Here is a 22,819-nt window from a genome sequence, read left to right as displayed (position 1 = left end):
ATATCAGGGTTGGAAGGGACCTCAGGAGGTCATCTAGTTCAACCCCCTGCTCAAAGCAGGACCAATCCCCTACTAAATCATCCTAGCCAGGGCTTTGTCAAGCCTGACCTTGAAAACCTCTAAGGAAGGAGATTCTACCACCTCTTTAGGTAACCCATTCTAGTGCTTCACCACCCTCCTAGTGAAAAAGTTTTTCCTAACATCCAACCTAAACCTCCCCCACTGCAACTTGAGACCATTACTTCTTGTTCTGTCATCTGGTACCACTGAGAACAGTCTAGATCCATCCTTTTGGGAACCCCCTTTCAGGTAGTTGAAAGCATCTATCAAATCCCCCCTCATTCTTCTCCTCTGCAGACTAAACAACCCCAGTTCCCTCAGCCTTTCCTCATAAGTCATGTGCTCCAGCCCCCTAATCATTTTTGTTGCCCTCCACTGAACTCTTTCCAATTTTTCCACATCCTTCTTGTAGTGTGGGGCCCAAAACTGGACACAGTACTCCAGATGAGGCCTCACCAATGTTGAATAGAGGGGAATGATCACGTCCCTTGATCTGCTGGCAGTGCCCTTACTTATCCAGCCCAAAATGCTGTTAGGCTTCTTGGCAGCAAGGGCACGTTGTTGAGTCATATCCAGCTTCTCGTCCACTGTAACCCCTAGGTCTTTTCTGCAGAACTGCTGCCTAGCCATTCAGTCCCTAGTCTGTAGCGGTGCATGAGATTCTTCCATCCTAAGTGCAGGACTCTGCACTTGTCCTTGTTGAACCTCATCAGATTTCTTTTGGCCCAATCCTCCAATTTGTCTAGGTCCCTCTGTATCCTATCCCTACCCTCCAGCATATCTACCACTCCTCCCAGCTTAGTGTCATCTGCAAACTTGCTGAGGGTGCAGTCCATGCCATCCTCCAGATCATTAATGAAGATATTGAACAAAACTGGCCCCAGGACCAACCCTTGGGGCACTCCACTTGATACTGGCTGCCAACTAAACATGGAGCCATTGATCACTACGTGCTGAGCCCAACGATCTAGCCAGCTTTCTAACCACCTTATAGTCCATTCATCTAGCCCATACTTCTTTAACTTGCTGGCAAGAATACTGTGGGAGACTGTATCAAAAGCTTTGCTAAAGTCAAGGAATAACGCATTCACTGCTTTCCCCTCATCCCCAGAGCCAGTTATCTCATCATAGAAGGCAATTAGGTTAGTCAGGCATGACTTGCCCTTGGTAAATCCATGCTGACTATTCCTCTCCTCTAAGTGCTTCAGAATTGATTCCTTGAGGAACCGCTCCATGGTTTTTCCAGGGACTAGGGTGAGGCTGACTGGCCTATAGTTCCCTGGATCCTCCACCTTCCCCTTTTTAAAGATGGGCACTACATTAGCCTTTTTCCAGTCATCCGGGACCTCCCCCAAGCGCCATGAGTTTTCAAAGATAATGGCCAATGGCTCTGCAATCACATCCGCCAACTCCTTTGCACCCTCAGATGCAGCATATGCAGTCCCATGGACTTGTGCTCGTCCAGCTTTTCTAAATAGTCCTGAACCACTTCTTTCTCCACAGAGGGCTGGTCACCTCCTTCCCATGCTGTGCTGCCCAGTGCAACAGTCTGGGAGCTGACCTTGTTCGTGAAGACAGAGGCAAAAAAAGCATTGAGTAAATTAGCTTTTTGCACATCCTCTCTCACTAGGATGCCTCCCTCATTCAGTAAGGGGCCCACACTTTCCTTGACTTTCTTCTTGTTGCTAACATACCTGAAGAAACCCTTCTTGTTACTCTTAACATCTCTTGCTAGCTGCAACCCCAAGTGTGATTTGGTCTTCCTGATTTCACTCCTGCACACCTGAGCAATATTTTTATACTCCTCCCTGGTCATTTGTCCAATCTTCCACTTCTTGTAAGCTTCTTTTTTGTGTTTTTAAGATCAGCAAGGATTTCACTGTTAAGCTAAGCTGGTTGCCTGCCATATTTACTATTCTTTCTACACATCGGGATGGTTTGTTCCTGCAACCTCAATAAGGATTCTTTAAAGTACAGCCAGCTCTCCTGGACTCCTTTCCTTTCACATGGCTCCTCCAATATCAGGCACCCAACTCCTCTCATCCATGACTTTCCAGGATGCCTTCAGCAGCATCTTGGAGGTCCAGCTGTTGTCACTGTACCAGCCCCCTTCCCACCCGTGCTCTTTCTGGTGGTGAATTTGGGCAGGGTGGAGAAAATCTGAAAGTGGCTTTCCCCTTCATACTGTAGCAGAGAGAACAGGAAATACTCATGCCACACTGCTTTGTTGACCAGAACTTATCCACCATCTTGATGAGGGGAATTTTGTGGCAGGGTTTCATGATACAGTTTTGAGTCTTAAGTTGACTTGGCTGGGATTGCTATCATGGTATTCGTTCCGATTCCCTGAATGGCTTTACATAATCCCTGTGCTTGAGGGGATTGTTGGAGGGTTTTCTCTGAGGGGAAAAGCTATAGTTGAGATGTTCTCTCTTAATCAGTAAAATATTGTGGGCCAAATAATGTCCCCAGCACATCCTTCAAACCTCTCTGACATCAGTGGAAGACAGAATTTGTTCCAGGGTCTGTGCTTTTCCCATTTTCTAATAATCACAATAATAATTATACAACCTGGGAATGTTGCAGTTTTTTGGTCTGTGTACCTGGGAAATGATTTTTTTTTTCAAGTTCGTGAGACTTCTTGAGGCTCCCATTGATTCTGATTATTTACAGTTTTACAAGGGGAATACAGGCAGCCCATGCTGTGAGAAAGATCAGAAGTGCCTACATTCCTCAAGGCTATTGCCTTCTTTAATTCTTCAGTTTAGAGTCAGTGAACTGATTGCATTTTTGTCCATTTGACACGTTATATTTCACATTTCTTCATCACATTATATTGTAGCATATTCTATTTTAAGGACAGCTTCCCTTTGAGAATGTGGCCTGTTATGTCTTGACCATTATTACAGACCTGATGTTGTTGGTGACTTAATCTTGCCTCATAGTAACTTTAGGCCACTGCCCTGTTTAACCCCATTTTGACTGGTCAGCTACAGAACTGGATGGAGATGATTGCCTTATTTAATCCACCTTATTTATCCAGTGGAGGAAGTAACTTCATTTTCCTTTTTAGGAATTTTTTTATATTTCATGTCTAATCATCACATGCAGTGACTTGAAGACAGTTGACCTTGGAGTATCCATTCTACTTTGCTATTTTTATAGGCTTAAAGGGAGATTTTCCAACTGTGTATCTTGTATGTCAGATCTGCAAGATAATTACTGTGACTGTACTTGAAAATCAAGTGTTTGTATGTGCAAATAGACAGAAATCATGACTGTATGTGGAAACTGGGCATGCAATTTTGCGCACATCTTTTAAAATCTGGCCATTAAGTGAATACATTTTAACCAAGGTGGGAAAGGATCCTGGGGACAGTGTATACTCATCTCATTGCTCTGATTCATTTTGCACTGGAAAATTAGATAGTTGATTACATTATCACTTAAAGTGGCACACACACAAGTTACCACTGTCAAACCTTAATTGAACTCCTGATTCCAAATATTTTGATCAAATAGGCCAATCTCTTGCTTCCTCCATTAGCAAATATGCTACACAGTGTACATTTCCAGGGACTAAAGTTTCTGCTGTGGACTTTGATCTAACATCACCCAGGTTTTCATGTACAAAGTCTCCAGTAACTTAATAATTTCTTTGTAAAGATATGCTTGTTTTCTGATGTAGCTGGCATTAGTCTAAATGAATCAGTAAAATAGGATGATCTCAGCTCATATAAATAATAGCAGCCTTTTCCTATTAGAAATGCCTTTCTTCTTGAAAAGGCAGTTTCCCCACATTGTGGATTTCTAATCAAAAGCACTAAATCCCATATGGTATTTTTAAACACATTTGAGCACCCCCGTTAACACAGAGTTCAAAATGTACTGGAAACCAACTTCATTTTTGTTCATGAAAATATATAGAGACTATACTGATATATCTTGTGTTCTTCTAGCTGACTCTGTATTAGTTTTGTAGTATCGGGGCCCATTCCCCCCAACCCATAGACTGCCTTTTGTGAGATGGCTGTCATGTTACCATATTAAAGGGATTTCCTCCCCCTCCCTTTCAAACATAAAGAACATTCCAGAACACTTTCCTGAGGCATAAACAGAAATTGAAAGAGGAGTGTTCCGAAATACTAGTGAATGCTGGAGGAGGAAGCCCTACAATAGTTAAGAGTAAAGAAATATAGGAGATTAATATGAACCTTACATAGGTGAATCTTAGCTGAAAAGAAGACTTCAGTCAGTACGCACAGTCATGTCCTGGTGACGTTAAAGATATTATTGCTTCTCTTTACCGTTTGTATCAATGGTATCTACTTACTGTGAGTCATTGCCACTTGATGTGTAAATATCATGTTGGCTGGAAAGCAAATGTGAATTGCGGCCGTCAGTAGGGTACGTTATCTAAAGTCACTCATGTTTTGCAGACCTTTGTCTACCTAAGCACAGCAAACATTGCATTTCAGGTTTAATTCTAAATTGTTGCCAGTTTCAACCACAGCTTTCAGCACAGGTTTGCATGTATAATTAAAAAACAAAACAAATCCTTGATATCTTCCCATAATTCACATTTTTTTTTGTACTAGGGAGAAAAAGAAACACATCACACTGTTAAAGACCACATTCAGTAGTTTAGTTTGCAAATGTGGCCTGCCATTTACAAGGCAAGTGAATAGATTAGTATGTGTCCCAGAATTTCATATGTGAGAACTGCCTATAATGGCAAATTTAGCAATAAAAAAAAAAAAGAAATGGAAATGATGAGAATTTTATTTCTGCATAGCACAATTCAGTGTTTGGGAAAAGTGAGACAAAACATATAGTTCCTATCCTGGCCCTGTGGTTCAATCACCCTCCTCAGCAAGAACAATCCTTGTGCAAAAGGGTTGTTCAGAAATGCTTAGTCATTTAGTTAAATTAAACCAACTTGTTCTAATTTTTTCATGTATGTTTCATCACAGAGCAATGGGACAAACCCCCACTGAGGTAAAGGGGCACTGCTCTAGTGCATTTGACAGCATTGTATCCACCGTGGTCCATGGTGAATTTGGCTCAGTGTCTTGGGCCAGACTCTCTTTTAATTAAAACTAAACATACGGGACAGAGAATGGACTTTCAGTCTGCAACTCCCAGATAGTAGCACCTACTTCAGTGAATAGTTCAGGACACCTGGGAGTTACATTGAACCCTTAGGCTGCTACCATTTCTCATGGAGTCATCACCAAATGAATACTGTAGGAGGATAACTGTTTCTACCTGAGCAGCTAGAAAGGTAACATGCTTTAATTAGAACATGTTCACATGGAAAAGAGGACCCAAACACACCAGGCATGCTTTCTTCAGTTAACCTAAATTTCCCCTCTGACTCTGCAGAGCTTTTCGCTGAGGTGTGGCAGTAACATTATTCAAATGATATTTTGTCATTTGCTGAATGTTAATCTATCAAAGTGTTAACTTTGCTGCTTTAATTTGAGACATGACGACATGCACTGCAGCCCCAGTTGTTGGGGGTTAGTTTTATGTTCTCTTCATGCCAGACAGGATTCTTTCCAATAGCACCATATGTCAAAAACTCCAACCAATTCCAGTCATGTACCCATACTGTACAGCTGTCACAGCTATAATTATTAAAACTAAAGCCCAGAGAAGTTTGTAGTTTTGGAAATGCTCTGGTCTCCTAGATCTTTACTACTGATGTTATAGCTGATTAGGACTCTGCTAGCCTTCTGTTGGTCTCTTGAAAACTGCTGTAATTCTCATTCATCATGGAAGCTAACCAGCTGCTCCAGAGCCATCCCCTCAAAATGTGTTACTTGATGTTATGCTTCCCTGTTGTCCTGACCTTGGATGGTCAAACAAAGGACACTTATTATATTGGAATTACTTGTTATATAGGATCCTGCTAACCATTTTCTGCACACACAAATGAAAACATCATTTATGTACCTGATGTCACTGAAGAGGCTGCTATTAATCTGCCCTCTTTTTTCCACTGAATGCATCCGATGAAGTGAGCTGTAGCTCATGAAAGCTTATGCTCAAATAAATGTGTTAGTTTCTAAGGTGCCACAAGTACTCCTCTCCTCTTTTCTTAGTCATCCTGCTATAGTCTCATTGCCATTTCAGCACAGATAGTGAGAGACTGTGACCTCCTGGAATGCTCTTAGATCAGTCAATCATTGGACTTTTGGCATGAATGACTGTCTTGTTGCTTAGTAGTCTGAAGTGACCCCTGTAATCTGAGTTTGGAGTCCTTATATCCACTTTTGTCACTCTTATCCAAAGGTACAAAAACTGAATACCTTCTGATTCACACTGAAACTGAGTAGGAAGTTTAGCTATTTGCTTTTCCATTAAAATCTCCAAGTTGAAGCTTTGTGATTTCAAGGTGTTTTATAAATTTTAACCTGTTTGACAGCCACTGGTAAAGTTTATCGCAGTACGTATCAGATCTGAGCAGTACACACAGCAGGGCCTTTTCAAACTGCAGATTTGCATTTTATACCTAAACTCTTCTTGATCCATTATAGCTCATTAAATAGATAGTAATTAGCCTGTCTTTTGAACCCAATACAGTGTTTTCAGAATCCTGTCCCTCCCTGTTTATTTATTTTCTTTTGATTTAGAACGATACAAAGTATTCATGCAGAGGCTGTAAGTGCTTGGTCAATTATTTTATATTACAAAAGCACAATTTAACCAGGTCATTTCATTAACCAAGCAGCAACTCATAAGTAAGACCATACTAGGTCTGACCAAAGGTCCATCTAGCACTGTATCCTGTCTTCCGACTGTGGCCAATTCCATGTGCTTCAGAGGGAATTAACAGAACAGGTAATCATAAGCTGATCCATCCTGTCTCCCGTTCCCAGCTTCTGGCAAAACAGAGGCTTGGGACAACATCCCGGCCCATCCTGACTAATAGCCATTGATGGACCTATCCTCCAGAAATTTATCTAGTTCTTTTTTGAATCCTGTTATAGTCTTGACATTCACAACATCTTCTGGCCAGGAGTTCCACAGGTTGACTGTGCGTTCTCTGAAGAAATACTTCCTTTTGTTTCTTTTAAACCTGCACTCTATTAATTTCATTTGGTGACCCCGAGTTCTTGTGTTATGAGAAGCAGTAAACAACACTTCCTTATTTACTTTCTCCACACCAGTCATGATTTTATAGACCTCTATCATGTCTCTTTTCTAAACTGAAAAGTCCCGGTCTTATTAATCTCTCCTCATATGGAAGCTTTTCACTAATAATTTTTGTTGCCCTTTTCTGTACCTTTTCCAATTCCCATTTATCTTTTTTGAGATGGGGCGACCATAGCTTGAAGTCTTTAAACCACAATTTGAGGACTTCAATAGCTCAGACATAGGTGAGAGGTTTTTCGCAGGAGTGGGTGGGTGAGATTCTGTGGCCTGTGTTTTGCAGGAGGTAGGACTAGATGATCATAATGGTCCCTTCTGACCTTAGTATCTAGGAATCTGCACACAGTATTCAAGATGTGGACCTAACATGGATTTATATAGAGGCAATACGATACTTTCTGTCTTATTATCCTCCCCTTTCCTAATGATTCCAACATTCTTTTTGCTTTTTTGATTGCCGCTGCACATTGAGTGGATGTTCTCAGAGAACTATCCACAATGATTCCAAGATCTCTTTCTTAAATGGTAACAGCTAATTTAGACCCCATTCTTTTATATGTATAATTGGGATTATGTTTTCCCATGTGCATTATTATGCATTAATCAACATTAAATTTCATCTGCCATTTTGTTGCCCAGTCACCCAGTTTTTTGTGGTCCCTTTGTAGCTCTTTGCAGCCTGCTTTTGACATAACTATCTTGAGTAGTTTTGTATCATCTGCAAATTTTGCCACCTCACTTTGTACCCCTTTTTCCAGCTCATTTATGAGCCACCTCACTTTTTCCAGATTAAATACTTTCAGGCCGATATATTGGTCTGTACTTGAATTCCTTTATCTCCTTTCAAAGGCCAGGTGAAACTCAGGGCCCTGTAGCATCCTGTGAAAGTTGATATATTTTGTTTGTTATGGTTGGTTGGGGGGTGGTCTAATCTCTAGCACAATTTTGTAGCATCACTTGTGCTTTATGGGCTTCCTTTGGGCAATCTTCCCATGAGTTCTGAACATCTTCTTTCCCTGGCACATTTTCGTGTTGCAACTTGAAATGATCTAAGTAGGGACTGTGAAAGAGTCATTTTTGGTATTTCTTGCATCACTTCTGTTTTCCTTCTATCCCTGTTTGTGATGTGTGACTAGTTGTAACTTTTCTCCAAACTCGGTCTGTTGCTTGAATAAAATTCTGTATGGTATATTCTTTTTTTTTTTTTTTAAAGTGAAGGGTGAAGGAAGCAGCAGTGTGTAAAGCTATAAACAGAGGTTTTTTTATATTTCATCTAATGGAATATTTCTTAAGCAAGCCACAGGGCTGTCTTAGATCTAGTTGAGAGTGCTTTTAATACTGATGGCACAGATACCACAGCTAATCCATAACAAGTTTGAATGAAGTTGTATACATTTGGATATTCCCGGTAATATGAATACTAAGTCCTCTACCCTCTCATTATATGCAAAAATAACTGAGGAATTTTCTAATCTCCTTAGATTTATGTAAACAATACCTAAGTGCCCACTTTGGGTCTACCATATATAAACTAGCTTGCCTGGGGTGGACTCTGGTGCTTTAAGGGGGGCAGAGGTTTTGGTTTAAATATTCATTTATATATGTATTGGAGCAGGGACTGGAACCCAGGTGTCCCTGTCCCAGGTGATTCCCCCAACCACCAGGCAATTAGTCATTCTCTCTCTCTCGCTGTGCCCCAGTGAATATTTCAATGTTTATACAAAGTGGCACAGCTTCAACAGGAAAGAATAAACAAAACCTACTCCAGAATACCCTACCCTAGTTCATTTGCAATGTGGGACACCCATGCTCAAGTCCCTGTTCTGAATCAGGCAGAGTGGGGACTTGAACATGGGACTCCCACATGCCAGGTGAGTGCTCTAGCTACAGGGTTATTGAGTAAAAGGCGGCATTACCACCCCCCAGTGGCTTTGTGCCTAAGTCCCCTTGTGAATCTAGGCTGAAGAAATGTTTTTGGCTGAAACTGTTTGACAAATTTAGAAATAGACCCAAAACTGCATTTTTCAGCAAATAAGCTATTTGTCTGAAAAATGTTGGTGTAGTTCAAAGCCACGATAGAAAGCAATTCTGGGTGCAGGACCACTTTATCCTTATGGAATATGGTGAATGGGAGATCTTCCATAAGCACCTTTAGCTCACTGACTCTGCATGCTGTTGCCAAAACAAATGTAATCTTAATAGACAAATATTATTGAAAATACCCCAACAGTGGTTCAAATGGAGTGTTCACCAGCCTGGTAAATATCATACTGAGATCCTCAGCGGCATGCAGGGCTTGCACTTGCATGTAAGTCTGCAGAACTTCTTTCTGAAAACTCTTAATTATTTGGTTTGAGAAGGAAGGGTTTGGTGTGTGCACAGTCCTTTACATATATCACATTGTGTGTCTTTTATTCATGGGATAGACACTCAGAATAGGAAGGGCAGCTATAGATGTTTTTTATAAATGTGAACAAAATCAATCATGAAAAGAATGGTTTGTTAGCTTCTAATCTGGTTTACATGGGACAATTCATTGCAGGCAATTGTGTTGCACAGGTCTCACTGAGGACAATGGAATTGCACTGGTGTAAAAGAGGGTCTGATTTGACTTGCTAAAGCACCTTTATTACTATTAATGGGGTAGGAAAAAACTCAGCATCTGACTCTGAAATCCTAAGCTACTTTCAGGACTGGCACATAAAGAAAATCTTCTTATTTCTACTGAGTCATATTTGATATGGAAATCATTGGGAGATGGTAAACATGGAAGCCCAGAATACCATTTTTAGTCATTTTTTGAAGTAAAACCACACTTCAAAGGAATACAGTGATACCAATATACTGTGGCAGATTTTTAAATGTTGATAATTGATGGATTGATATGACAGTGCTTTGCTAAGCAAATGTATTATTTTAATTTGATTATATATTTCTTTTTAACTATGTTTTATTTCTTTAAATCAGAGCACAATTATAGATTAAAAACCCCAAAAGTCTATTATTCATAAAATATCAGTGATTTTTTTTAACTGACAGCATGGTACAAGAAGTCTGCTAGGCTGACTCTGGTAGGCAAAGCAAACTTACTTTTATCATTATTGCCATTTTTACTGTTTTTATTACAATACTGTACATTAAATTTACAGTATTGAATCATCACTTGGGTATAACATGTGTAGCAATAACTAATTATTTGTGATAACTATTAGTATAGTAAATACAACTTATCTGTGTTATAAAAGTGGCATTAATAAACAGAATTCCATAAATGCCAAATGTATAACGTGATCATTCTAAAGCAGTCTAAAAATATGATGTATTGTAGCTAAAGACACAAATGCCTGTGTGTGTAGAGGAGGGGAGAAGAGGACTGGTTTGTGCTTAGAATGTTTTTTGATGCATAAATAGAAGCATTAAATAATTTTGAATACCTTGTTTCCTAAAAAAGATTAGTAGCGCTTCTCTAAGTGCTAAATTGTATAAGAGTTATTGTTCACACCAGGCTTCATACTGTATTATTCCATGTAGCTTTAAATAACCAAGTCCAAATTATGCTCAGCAAGCTGTTGGGAAAGCTTGGGGAAAGCTGAGAGCTGAAGAGCCGATTTGTGCCCTGACTTACATTCTGTGCAACCACACTGATTTCAGGCTAGCTGCCCAGGGTACAAGGCCGCACAGAGTTTAACTTGGAAAGTTTTCAGTTTTGATTTAACCCAGCACTTTTTTCTGGGTTTAGCTTCACATTCCAGTGTAAAGCAATGACGTGCCAAGACAGTTTACAAAAAGGAGCTCTCCCCTACCCCATTTCTTCAGTTCTTCCTCTTGTTTTTTGCATTCTGAGTGAAAGCAGTTTTGTCTATGCTTAGTGTCTCAGATTTAACTTGAAAAATGTACTTAAAAAAAATCCTACATACTCAGTTATCAAACTTGTGTTGGATCACAATTGGAATCATACAATGCAAACTTTCCACTTGACTTCAGAACACAACAAAGTATATTTTTTGTGTGAAATCCACATGATATATCTAAATGGGCATAGACTATTTTCCTAAAGAGATGGGTGACTCAGTTCCTATTTTTTTGGAATATCTCAGTGAGGCATCTTGGGGCTTGCACTGCTCTAGTTTCCAAAGAGATCCCATTTGCTATGCTATATCTAACATCTTAGCCATTGGGGAGCACAGCTGCAGCAACCTTGGTTTCGAGCAACTAGAGAGCAAGCCAGCTACAGGGATGCAAACTCTCAGTGTAAATTTTTTTTTTTGCCTGATTTTATACAACCCTTTTAGTTGGTTTAGGAGTGACTTTTTATGCTGCTAATTAGAGAGGCTGAAATAAGGGTAGTTTGGACTAAGATTCATCTCCCTATCCTAATATTTTAGGTATCTTTGCACTGACTTTATTCCCTTGCATAATATAGCCACAAGAAAAACTCTACTTTTAGAAAATATTAAGAGAGTGACAGCAAGTGACAAAGCTAAGATATTCAAACCTAGGCCAGATACTAACTCAAGCTGTGAGAATAATTTCACATACCAAGTGAGAGAGATGAAATGAACATTTCCACTGTGTTGTGGGACAAGGTGAAAGATTCAACCTTTGCAACATTTATGTTGTGAAACTGTCAATCCTACTGTAATTAGGCTTGAGTCTGCTTAATTTAACAGTAATAATCCAGGGCCAGATATGTACCTAGGGCACTGCCCACCACAGACACAGAATATGCTCCTATTCTGCAAGTAGTCCCAAAGAAATCAGTGAAACTATGCGTGCAGTGAGTAAGGGGAGGCAGAATCTAGCCCTTTTTTGCCTTTGAACTACCCCTTATTGTTCTTGTTGTGATACCTGCACTTCCCCCATAATGTTTGCAGAGCTTCCTTGGTGGCCGACCTCATCCTCAAGGCACTGCTACTAATTATAGTCACGTAGAGATCTGTGGCTAGAGCTTCCCAGGGCTGCAATATCTGTTCTGTTGGTGCCACCACATCTTGGGAAACCCCCTTTAATGAGATCACCCCAGCATCCATGGCCTCCAGAGTAGGAAGTGCTGCCCAATCTTTGCAAACCTCCTCACCATAGAACAACCCAAGGAAAACACTTGCAGTTATTATCCATTCCCTGTGTTCTTCCACATGAGGAGGAAGTCTAGTCATAGAGTACTGCTGTAAAGTCCTTCAATCAACGTGATAATATCACAGTTTGGCTCCATGCTCACAGGCTGTCCCAAACTTTGTTATAGCTCTGTTTAGTAACTGTTGTTAAACTTGGCTGTACTGGAATTAGATGAGCCATTTTTGAGTTATGAGACTAAGAACAATCAGAGTTTTTCTTTTTGCCAACTTATGACTTCAAAAAGACTACTTTTGAAAACTGCAGACTAGCTTTAGACCTTTGTCCTCAATCAAAGCCATTGTAAAAGTCTAACTTTGCCTCATGTGGTTTTGTATTTTCATACCTATTTATTTTATTCTCCATGGATATTATCATTTTGGTGAGAGGTCTTACAGAAATTATAAGTAATTGGAAATGTACATTGAGCCAGGAGAAAAATAGGTAAGGGACATTACAGATTTGTGAGAAATTAATGTGGTTCATACTTTACTATATTTAACTGTTGGAACTTGCCTGAAGTCCCAGACACAGTTTATAGTATTTCCTGAGTGACTGGCGGAAATTGTAAACTCCAATTGAAATCACATGCAAGTCACAATCTCCAGAAAATGTTTTGATGGTGCTTGTAAACTTTGTCAAACATACTAACACTAGATACAATGGATGAGAGAGGAGCTTCTTCTTTTTTAACTTTTGGAATAGGATCTCTGTTCACCTCTGGTTCTAGTAGCTTCCAAAGCTCCTTCACATAAAAGCAAAAATGTGGTCCTCATACCGGAACACCCCTACCACAGCCAGAACTATGCTGTCCTCCTCATGCTTCCCCGTTATGAACCCTTTGTCTTCTGTTCTGAGTTATAACCTTACTTTTTCCTCAACTCCAGTCATTGTCTCATGAACCTTGCTACCCCAGATGTCTTTAAAGACCAAGTTTTCTGCCCCTTCAAAAAGTTAGAGGATAAGATGCACAGAAGGCCTTTGGGCCTCACTGAAAACGCCTACAGGTGAAGTTGAGCTTAAGCCTTTCAGGGAGAGTTGTCCTAGAGGAAGGGAAGATTGAAGCCTGAAACTCAGCCCAGTTTCACTGCACCATTAATAAGTGCTGTGGTTTTGTTTCCTTACAAAAGTTTTGGACATTTCATTCCTGTGTAAGCGATCTTGGAAAGACCCTTTAAGGAAGCTATTAACCTCTGGTGGCATTGGCAGGAGAACTTATAACCTCAGTGAGTGCTATTTTTGAGATACCCTTTTGTACTAGCAAATGTTGTTCTTGTAGGGGTTATAAAATCTTGAACTGTATCTGGCAGAGGTTTCAAGTTTTCAGAAACCTCTGTTTAAAGGATGCCAAACGCCAAATTATTAGGTTTGGATGAGGGAGCTAAGGTTGAGAATACATTTTATTTGAAAAAAGTTAATGGAATATTTTAATTATTTAAAAAATATTAGACTTGAAAGTAAGAAAATTAAAATTTCCCAAACTATTCTTAATTCTACCTGTCTCCTAGCCTCACATTCAAAGATATCCCCACTGCCTCCAAAGCTTCTAAAAATCTCTGTTTAATCTAAATCATGAGCACTCGTTCGGATAAAAAAATTGAATACAGTAATAGCTATTGAATTGCTAATCTGGTACTGAATAAGAGATTGAGACTTGTCTCTCCACCAGAACCCCTTTTCCATTAAAAAACCAGAGACTACAGTATTTCATATAATTTTCCACTATAAATTGGAAATCCTCCCAGTCCGACTTCCCACTACTGGCTTGTTATCCCATTGTATCTTGTGTCACTTCCTTACAATAGGTAAGACTGTGCAGTATGTTGCTTATCTTCCTGATTATAAACTGGAGAGAATACCCTCTCTTTAGACCATCACAGGTCTATCTGCATATGTAGAAGACTCTCACAACAGTTTCATACTAAACTGACAGAGCATCTAGCCTTTATGAAATAAAAAATATTTTCTCTATAAATGTCATATTGCTGTAATTCACGTGCTTCATTAGATGGATTTCTTAATTCACAAGAAGATGTCAAGTGCATATGTGTAACAATGTGGGCCCAGAGATCACATTTTCATAACACTTTACAGTATGAATTAATTACATTAACAAGACCCCTATAGGGTGGGTGAGTGTGATGTTACCCATTTTAATGATCCATAAACTGAGGCACAGAGAGGTTAAGTGACTGACCGAAGGTCACCAATGATTCAGATCTTAGTGCCCTGCCCTAACCACTGGAAAGTCCTTCATCTCTTACACTACACCTTTAACTCCTCTAGAGGTCTATGGACCAGTTCTCCAAATACAGAGTTTCAACACAGTGTTTTTCCATACAAACAAATACAGAGGTTTTTGTGAGAGCTGTTACTACAATCTGGTTACTGCACTGCCCCAACAAGAGGGTTTAATTTTAATTTGTTAGAATGAATAAAACCGAAACACCCTCACTTGATAGTGATTCTTCTGGGAGCAAGCATGCAGGCCTTGGTAGGCCAGTGTATAACATGGACTTGACCTACACTGACTTTTTTGTGTTTGTGTAAAAGTTTGTATAAATTTCCTTTCAGAATGGGAGCTTGTATGCCAAGGTTTAAAACGAGTGAGTGAATTTTTATAGTTCCATTATAATGGAAATGTTCACCTTAATTATTGCAACGTGAATGGCTTACAAAATAATATATGGAAAGTGAAGTAAATAATGTAAACATATAATTATGTTTTGTACTATTATGTCCACAGAAACATAAAACTAACATTATGACTTTAAAAAAATGAAACAGAACTAGACGTGCCTAGTTAGTTATTTTGATCCCTTACCAGTTTCCTTCCTCCTCCCCTCTTCAAAAAAGAAAATTAAAATCCGCATGCTTTAGGAAAAAACTGTTTCGGTCATATTATTACTTCTGAAGACAAAATCTGAGTGCATGGACTTTTAAACAAGTGCTTTATCCTTGAAAATTAAAATAAAATATTTTCATGTAATCAGTAAATTCTGTTATGAAACTTTATAGCAGCTACATTAAAGCATAAGAGTAACTACTATTTTGAAATTCTGAATATCTTATAATTAGACCAGCCCTTAAGAAATATTCACAGTTAAGGCACATTAAAATGTATTCCACAACATGGAGACAGCCCTGACAAAGAAACATTATTCTTAGATTTACAATTAATTACCCTTATGTCTATACCTTGCATTCAATTTGCATATCTTAAAAGTGCTGTAAATTTCATAGAACTCCCTTGTTATTTAAGATCATTATGCTTAGTAAAAGTTTCTACAGTGATAACTTTCTCTTGATTATGTAGTTGTGAGGTCAGTAAATCTGGCTTTACTTTGCTCTACAATGTTATAATTTTTCTTTTTGTGTGTGTTTTTCATTATTTTGCTCCTTGTTCCTTCTGCCCTCTCATTTATAATCCCCCGAAGAACCAGTAGATAGAGAAGTCTGGCTAGAAGATGAAGTGAGTGGTCAGATTCTCAGATGTTATCTTTTTCCCAGAACGCACTGGTACTGGGTGTCTGACATGTTCTATACATCTTTCTAGTGTCAACCTCATTAAACAAATACAACTTGATGTATAGCTCTCAAGAAATGAAATTTCATGCAATGAATTTGTTCTGTTCCAGCGTCGTCTTCTGCTTTCTCCACTTTCCCCCCACACCCTTTTTTGGTCAGCAGTGGTTTTGTGCATGCTTGATTTCTAGTTATAAGTTTAGATGGGCACTAGTGATAGTTTCATAATAGTTTTGGCAGAGTGTTTCAGGTCTTTATGAAAGTTTCATATTTTAAACCGACTATATCAGGTTTCCTTCAGTCTCAGTAAGGATTAGCCTTGTATAAAATATGATATAGTCTTTGGAATACTGTTCAGTATGTTTACTTTGATCAGACATACATTTAATTGTGTTTTAAATATGAGACACACCTGCTGTCACCTGCATGTTCTAAATGTGCTGAACTTTCGTAGGTAACAGGGTCTACATGTGCTAGAACTGTGGTTTATGGTCTAATTCAAGGTTAACACAATACCCTCCAAGCTAGAAAGACACTGAATGCTTTGCCAGAATAGTAAATAGCACTTTTATCCTTTTCCCCCTTCTTTAGCTTAGAAGAACTTAAAGAAGAAATATATTTTAAAACTAAAAAAACTCTCCATTTAATGAGACTATATATTATTTACAGAACAATGCCACTAAACGCAATTAGTGCTGGTTTCACCACTGGGTGGAATTTGGAGTTGTTGAATCTTTTTTTTTTAAATGCAGTTCGTTACAGTCATTTCCTGCGTCTAGGGCCATGCTCCAGTTTTAATTATGTGTAAAAGTGTAGCATATAAGGAAACAGCAACATACTGTATACATATTTTTAGATGCTTTGTTTTAAAAATACACGTCTGATACTTGAAAAGTTTGTCCCCATCTTGTCCCTTTTATAAAAATAAAGTCATTTTATTTGTTATCTTAAACAGGCAGTTTCCCATTACCACCTCCTCAGTATTATTAATTAAAGTTATTTTTTAAAGTTAATGTGACTATCATTTCCCTGTTATACCTCACTGGAATAGTGCATTATTTAAAACCAGCCTTGGAAGAAAATAGCAACCATTTTAAACACTTGCCTCCTGCCCAGAAACAGAATAATTTCTATAATGGTAAGCAGAACTATTATCAGTATTATAAGAATTATTAATTATGGTTAATGAATTAAATAAAGTTCCTGAACACTGTTCTTCGTTTTCTTATAGACTTAGCCAGTCATCTTATACTTTAAAGGTGAATCTCTCTCTCTCGCTCTCTCCTTTTTTAAAATGAAAGTATCTGTGTTTTCCCCCTTGGGACATGGTGTTGAATATGTGGGGGAGCACAGGAAGGGAGATTTAACAAATATATTCATCTCTGATTCTGAATTTCTCTCAGGCCTTTTAATATATAAGTAGGTTTGAAGATCTAAAGTAACTACATGTATCCTGATTTTTATGGGCTGAATACAAGAATATGAATATGGAACTATTCGGGTTGATTCTAATATAACATTTCTGTTAAAATGATTTTTAAAACCCTTCCCAAAATTCCAATAATCCTGTTTAAAAAAATATAACACAGCACTGTAGATTAGCTACCCCTGGAATACCTTGGCAAAAGTATTCAAGTAGCAAGAGTTTTCCTAGTCTTATGTCCTATATACATCTGTTAAATTACTCAGAGATCTCATTAAATAAAGCTAATGTACTTGTAAAACAGTAGGGAGAGACAGTATATCATTGTAACTGTTAGAAAGAGCCATTCTGGCAAGGAGGGAGCCAAGAAGGCTAGGTGTATGCTGGTCAGTGTAGATGTTTCTAGGCCATAAATCTTGGCCCTTTCCTGCCTAGTTATTGTGTATTTCTTTAGGTGAGAGATTGATTGTAGCAGTGGAAGATGAATTTGCCCACAGACCCTTTCTTCTTTTTTTTTTATACTCCTGATGCCTCGCCAAGGTGATAATGCTTTTTTCCCTGCAATCATTTGTTTCAGATTAAAAGCATGAAGAAACATAAGAAGGCTCATCTCTGAAGTCAGGCAAACATGAGGGCATGAAGACATATAACTGTCCCAGGTGTGAGGAGAGTGCATTTTACCCCTGTTGGATTTATAACCGGTTTAACTGGGGGAGAATCATCAAGAGTAAAATCCATGGAGGAACCCTAATGTTTCTTTAGTGTGGATTTTAAGCACATTTCAATTCTTAAAAATGCTGCTAAGCTATAACATTATTAAATAGGACTGCCAAGCGATTAAAAAAATTGCCATTAATCACATGATAAAAAATTATTGTGATTTCACACGATTAATTGCACTGTTAATAATAGAATACCATTTATTTAAATATTTTTGGATGTTTTCTACATTTTCAAATATATTTCAATTATAACACAGAATGCAAAGGGTACAGTGCTCACTTTATTTTTTATTACAGATATTTGCACTGTAAAATACAAAAGAAATAGAGCTTTTCAAATCACCTAATCCAAGTCCTGTAATGCAATCTCTTTATCATGAAAGTTGAATGTACAAATGTAGAATTATGTACAAAACAATAAAAACATTCAAAAATAAAAAAAAAGTAAAACTTTAGAGCCTACAAGTCCACTCAGTCCTATTTCTTGTTCAGCCAATCGCTTAAACAAATTTGTTTACATTTGCAGGATATAATGCTGCCCGCTTCTTGTTTACAATGTCACCTGAAAGTGAGAAAGTGTTCTCATGGCACTGTGGTAGCCAGCGTCGCAAGATATTTACATTCCAGGTGCGCTAAAGATTCACATGTCCCTTCATGCTTCAGCCAACATTCAAAGGACATACTTCCATGCTGATGATGGGTTCTGCTTGATAACAATCCAAAGCAGTGTGAACCAATGCATGTTCATTTTCATCATCTGAGCCAGGTGCCACCAGCAGAAGGTTGATTTTCTTTTTTGGTTGTTCGGGTTCTGTAGTTTCCGCATTGGAGTGTTGCTCTTTTAAGACTTCTAAAAGCATGTTTCACACCTCGTCCCTCTCAGATTTTGGAAGGCACTTCAGATTCTTAAACCTTGGGTTGCGTGCTGTAGCTATCTTTAGAAATCTCACATTGGTACCTTCTTTGCGTTTTGTCAAATCTGCAGCGAAAGTGTTCTTAAAATTATCAACCTGTGCTGAGTCATCATCCGAGACTGCAATAACATGAAATATATGGCAGAATGCAGGTAAAATAGAGCCAGAGACATACAATTCTCCCCCCAAGGACTTCAGTCACAAATTTAATTAAAGCATTATTTTTTTAACGGGTGTCATCAGCATGGAAGCATGTCCTCTGGAATAGTGGCTGAAGCATGAAGGGGCATATGAATGTTTAGCATGTCTGGCATGTAAAGACCTTGCAATGCCGGCTACAAAAGTCCCATGCGAATGCCTGTTCTCACTTTTTGGTGACGTAAATAAGAAGTTGCAGTATTATGTCCCATAAATGTAAACAAACTTGTTTGTCTTAGCGATTGGCTGAATGAGAAGTAAGACTGAGTGCATTTGTAGGCTCTAAAGTTTTGCATTGTTTTTTTTAGAGTTCAGTCATGTAACAAAAAAAATCTACATTTGTAAGTTGCACTTTCACAATAAAGAGATTGCACTACAGTACTTATATGAGATGAATTGAAAAATACTGTTTTCTTCATTTTTACATTGCAAATATTTATAATTAAAAATAATATAAAGTGAGCAGTATACACTTTGTATTCTGTGTTGTAATTGAAATCAATATATTTGAAAATGTAGAAATACATCCAAAAATATTTAATAAATGTCAATTGGTATTCTATTGTTTAACAATGTGATTAAAACTGCCATTAATTATGACTGATTTTTTTAATTGCAATTATTTGTTTTTAGTTCATTGTGATTAATCGACAGCCCTATTATTAAAATATTACTCCGTTGCCTCTTTACTATTGTGCAAGTCACAGGAGCAAAAAATACCCCTGGATTATACCGTGTACTGAATGGGGGAAATGGGGTGGGGAATGGGAGAGGGCAGATACTTTTCATGAATATATATAGATGCTGAATTTATAAGGATCAATATAGTCACAAATGTTGTACAACATGTCAGGATATCATAAAAAGCAGGCAGTTCTACATAAAATACCAGCTTAATCTTGGAGATTTTAAAGCCTTGTTAAAATGTGGATAAAGTCCATATATGGAATGGCAGCATTCAAAAGGTTGAAGTTGTATATCTGCGGTGCAGAAATTTTAACCATTACATTTGAATGTCAGTCGACTCATTTGATCCCAGTTGGTATTAACATGTAAAAAGTTAAGACCAGGAGACACATCAGTATATTATCTTTCCCAAAAGTATTTGTTGTGTGAAGACTATGTTGCTTAATGAATAAACTTGACCTTTAGCTTACTGGGATCTGTGATCCTGAAATGGATTTGGTGGTATGAGCTACTTTAGTAGGCAATATATTACATCACAGAACTCCTAAGGCATAATTTTATTAAGCACAGGCCTCGCTGCTTAACTGGGCATAACAAGAGGGATCGAGGTAACAGAGTGGCCCTTCCAGGTTCAGGATGAGGTTATTCGCAGGTAATTAGATACCATGGTGATAAGCTGGGTATGAGAACCTGATTAGTTGGTTTTAAAAAACTATGCAATGCATGATTGTGGCTGCCAGTCAGTTAACGTTCAAGACCACATATGTTCATGTGCATGTTTATATAATACAGACCTTGAACATGGTTGCACTTCTAAATACGAGAAATTCTACTTTCTCTGTTTTCTTGCCAGACTTGAGATACTCAGATAATACTTTCTACAATCCTGCCTGACAAAGTTACTTAGTAGTAAAGAAAAAAAAATACAGCAACATAGAAGATCTGGATCCCATATATTTTTTCATCAAGAAACTTTGAAAGTCAAGCAAGTATTTTTTATCTTGACCTTTTTGCAACACTGCCCCATATTCACAAGTTGTCAGCACATGTTTGTCTGGAGTCATCCGTCACTGCCATCCGTCACTCCTCTGCCATTCCCATCAGTCCCATTATCTGGGATCAAGAGAGAGCTGAGGATATAGCCTGAAGGATCATTAAACCTCAGCTTCCAAGTATGGCACGTAGTCCAGGTGGCCTGTTGTTATTTATAATAAAGAAATAACACAGCAGAACCGCCTGATAGTGGCCCATGAGGCCTCCTGAAAGGACAGGCTGAGGGATGTCATCACTGAAGGACAGCTAAAAGTGGACTTCCTTCCCCCCACACAGTAAACAGAGAGAATTTATTGAACATCTGTTCAGTACATGGCTGGGAAGATTGATTAATTTAATTGCTCACACTTTGCTTAAGTAACATTTGAATACTTAATGTCAGGTTTGAAGGATATTACAATGTTTCCTCATACACCTTCTTTTTAAAGAGACAGAGTTTCTTAGGGCTTTTGGTGTCTCTCAGGGAAGTTGAAATGCATCCTAAAATTTACTTTTTATGGGAGTCTGTAAAAGGAAGCAAGTGGGAAAAGCTTCCTTTTTTCATAAAAGCAACTAGTTATTTTTCACATTTTGCCCATCATGATATATCATTAATGTAATGAGGTTGGATCTTCTTCACTGAGTGGTGGTAATTTTCCCTCTGGTATCAACTGTAGAGACAGTTCAGCATATTATATATTTCTGTACCCTTTAACATAATACCATGATCGTATTGAAGTAGATGATGAGTTAAAGCTGCAATAATTTATTGCAAGTTCTACTCAGGCAGTGTGTTTGGGAGGAAATTTGTGAAATCCTCACAGGAAAAAAATACATTAATGGAGTAACATTAAACAATGGAATGTCTGATATCATTCCATCATCTATGCTTTAATTAGATGATGATTTCTCAGTTGTGTGTCATCCAAAGGGATATTACCCTTATGACCAATATATAATAAAACCTAAATGAAAATACTAAAGGACACTTAGGGGTTCAGTGGTCACCATGAAAAAGGAAAACTTTACCAACATAGTTAACACAGCTATTTCCTATTCTAAGAATAGGGTTCATTTCAGCATTTCACAGTTCCAGTGTCTGTTGACTGCTGATAAATGCAGACAATATAATGGTGATCATTGTATGGTGGAAAATAAATGTGAAGTTGCATGTTCTGCTACACAATAAAACTGTGCTGCCATCTCCACCAATGGAGGTTAACCTAATAAAAATAGACTGACAGATTTGTGGTTCTTGTAGAAAGGCATTTATTTTTGACTCCTAAAAGCTCAAACCTCAGTTCTCTAGTAAAGATGTTCTTTGATCTTGCTGTGCCACTGGTAATTTTAAGTCTGATATACAGATATGGCATCTTTAAATATTTGTCTTACTTTTTGTGTAATTTGCTTTGGAACTGTTAGTGCAGTAAATAGGAAATGATACAAAGTTACATAGTCATGTATTTTTTATTGTCAGAGATACTGTATACGATATTCTCACAGCAATGCTTAAATCTGAGAGAGTAGGGATTTAACAATGCTGCATTACTAATTTACTACTTTCAAACAGAAAAAAGAAAAGCCCAGAAATGAAAGGTCTCATATAAGGCTGCACAAAACAGAGCAATAGTATCATGTGCGGTACTTAATACTGGTACTGGCATTTTGTTAGCATCTCTACAAGGAAAAATTGTTCTTAGAAAAGGATAATCTACAGTCAAATCTGATGGAAGTCAAAAGAAACATTGGCTGATTTCTTTGAAAGATGCCAGTCTGTCCCTGAATTTGACCGTACACAATACATCCTGCAACATCGAGTCAGATTGTCAAGGCCAGAACCAGGTGCCTATGTTACTTGTATCCTTCTACATCAGTCATACTGTAGGGAGCAGACAATTAATTCTGGAGCAAAATTGAAAGTCAGAGGCAGAGTGTGAAAGAACAGAATGACAATAATAAAGTGCCCCTGCCTCACATTAATCTCCCTC

At 38.2% G+C, this 22,819-nt stretch overlaps 1 long non-coding RNA gene across 1 annotated transcript in view; it reads left to right on the top strand.

Moving 5' to 3' along the window:
• Positions 1 to 22,275, top strand: part of LOC122462604 — a 38,077-nt gene extending 15,802 nt beyond the window's left edge. Inside the window, exons 3-4 of the long non-coding RNA XR_006285283.1 lie at positions 17,856 to 17,937; positions 20,653 to 22,275. This is a non-coding gene — a long non-coding RNA (uncharacterized LOC122462604). The remainder of the gene's footprint in view (positions 1 to 17,855; positions 17,938 to 20,652) is intronic.
• The last annotated feature ends 544 nt before the right edge of the window (positions 22,276 to 22,819 follow it).

The sequence above is a fragment of the Chelonia mydas genome, chromosome 12 (genome assembly GCF_015237465.2).
Source record: "Chelonia mydas isolate rCheMyd1 chromosome 12, rCheMyd1.pri.v2, whole genome shotgun sequence".
NCBI lineage: Eukaryota > Metazoa > Chordata > Testudines > Cheloniidae > Chelonia > Chelonia mydas.
Note: the sequence above shows the minus strand (reverse complement) of the source record. Positions and strands in the feature narration are given on the sequence as shown.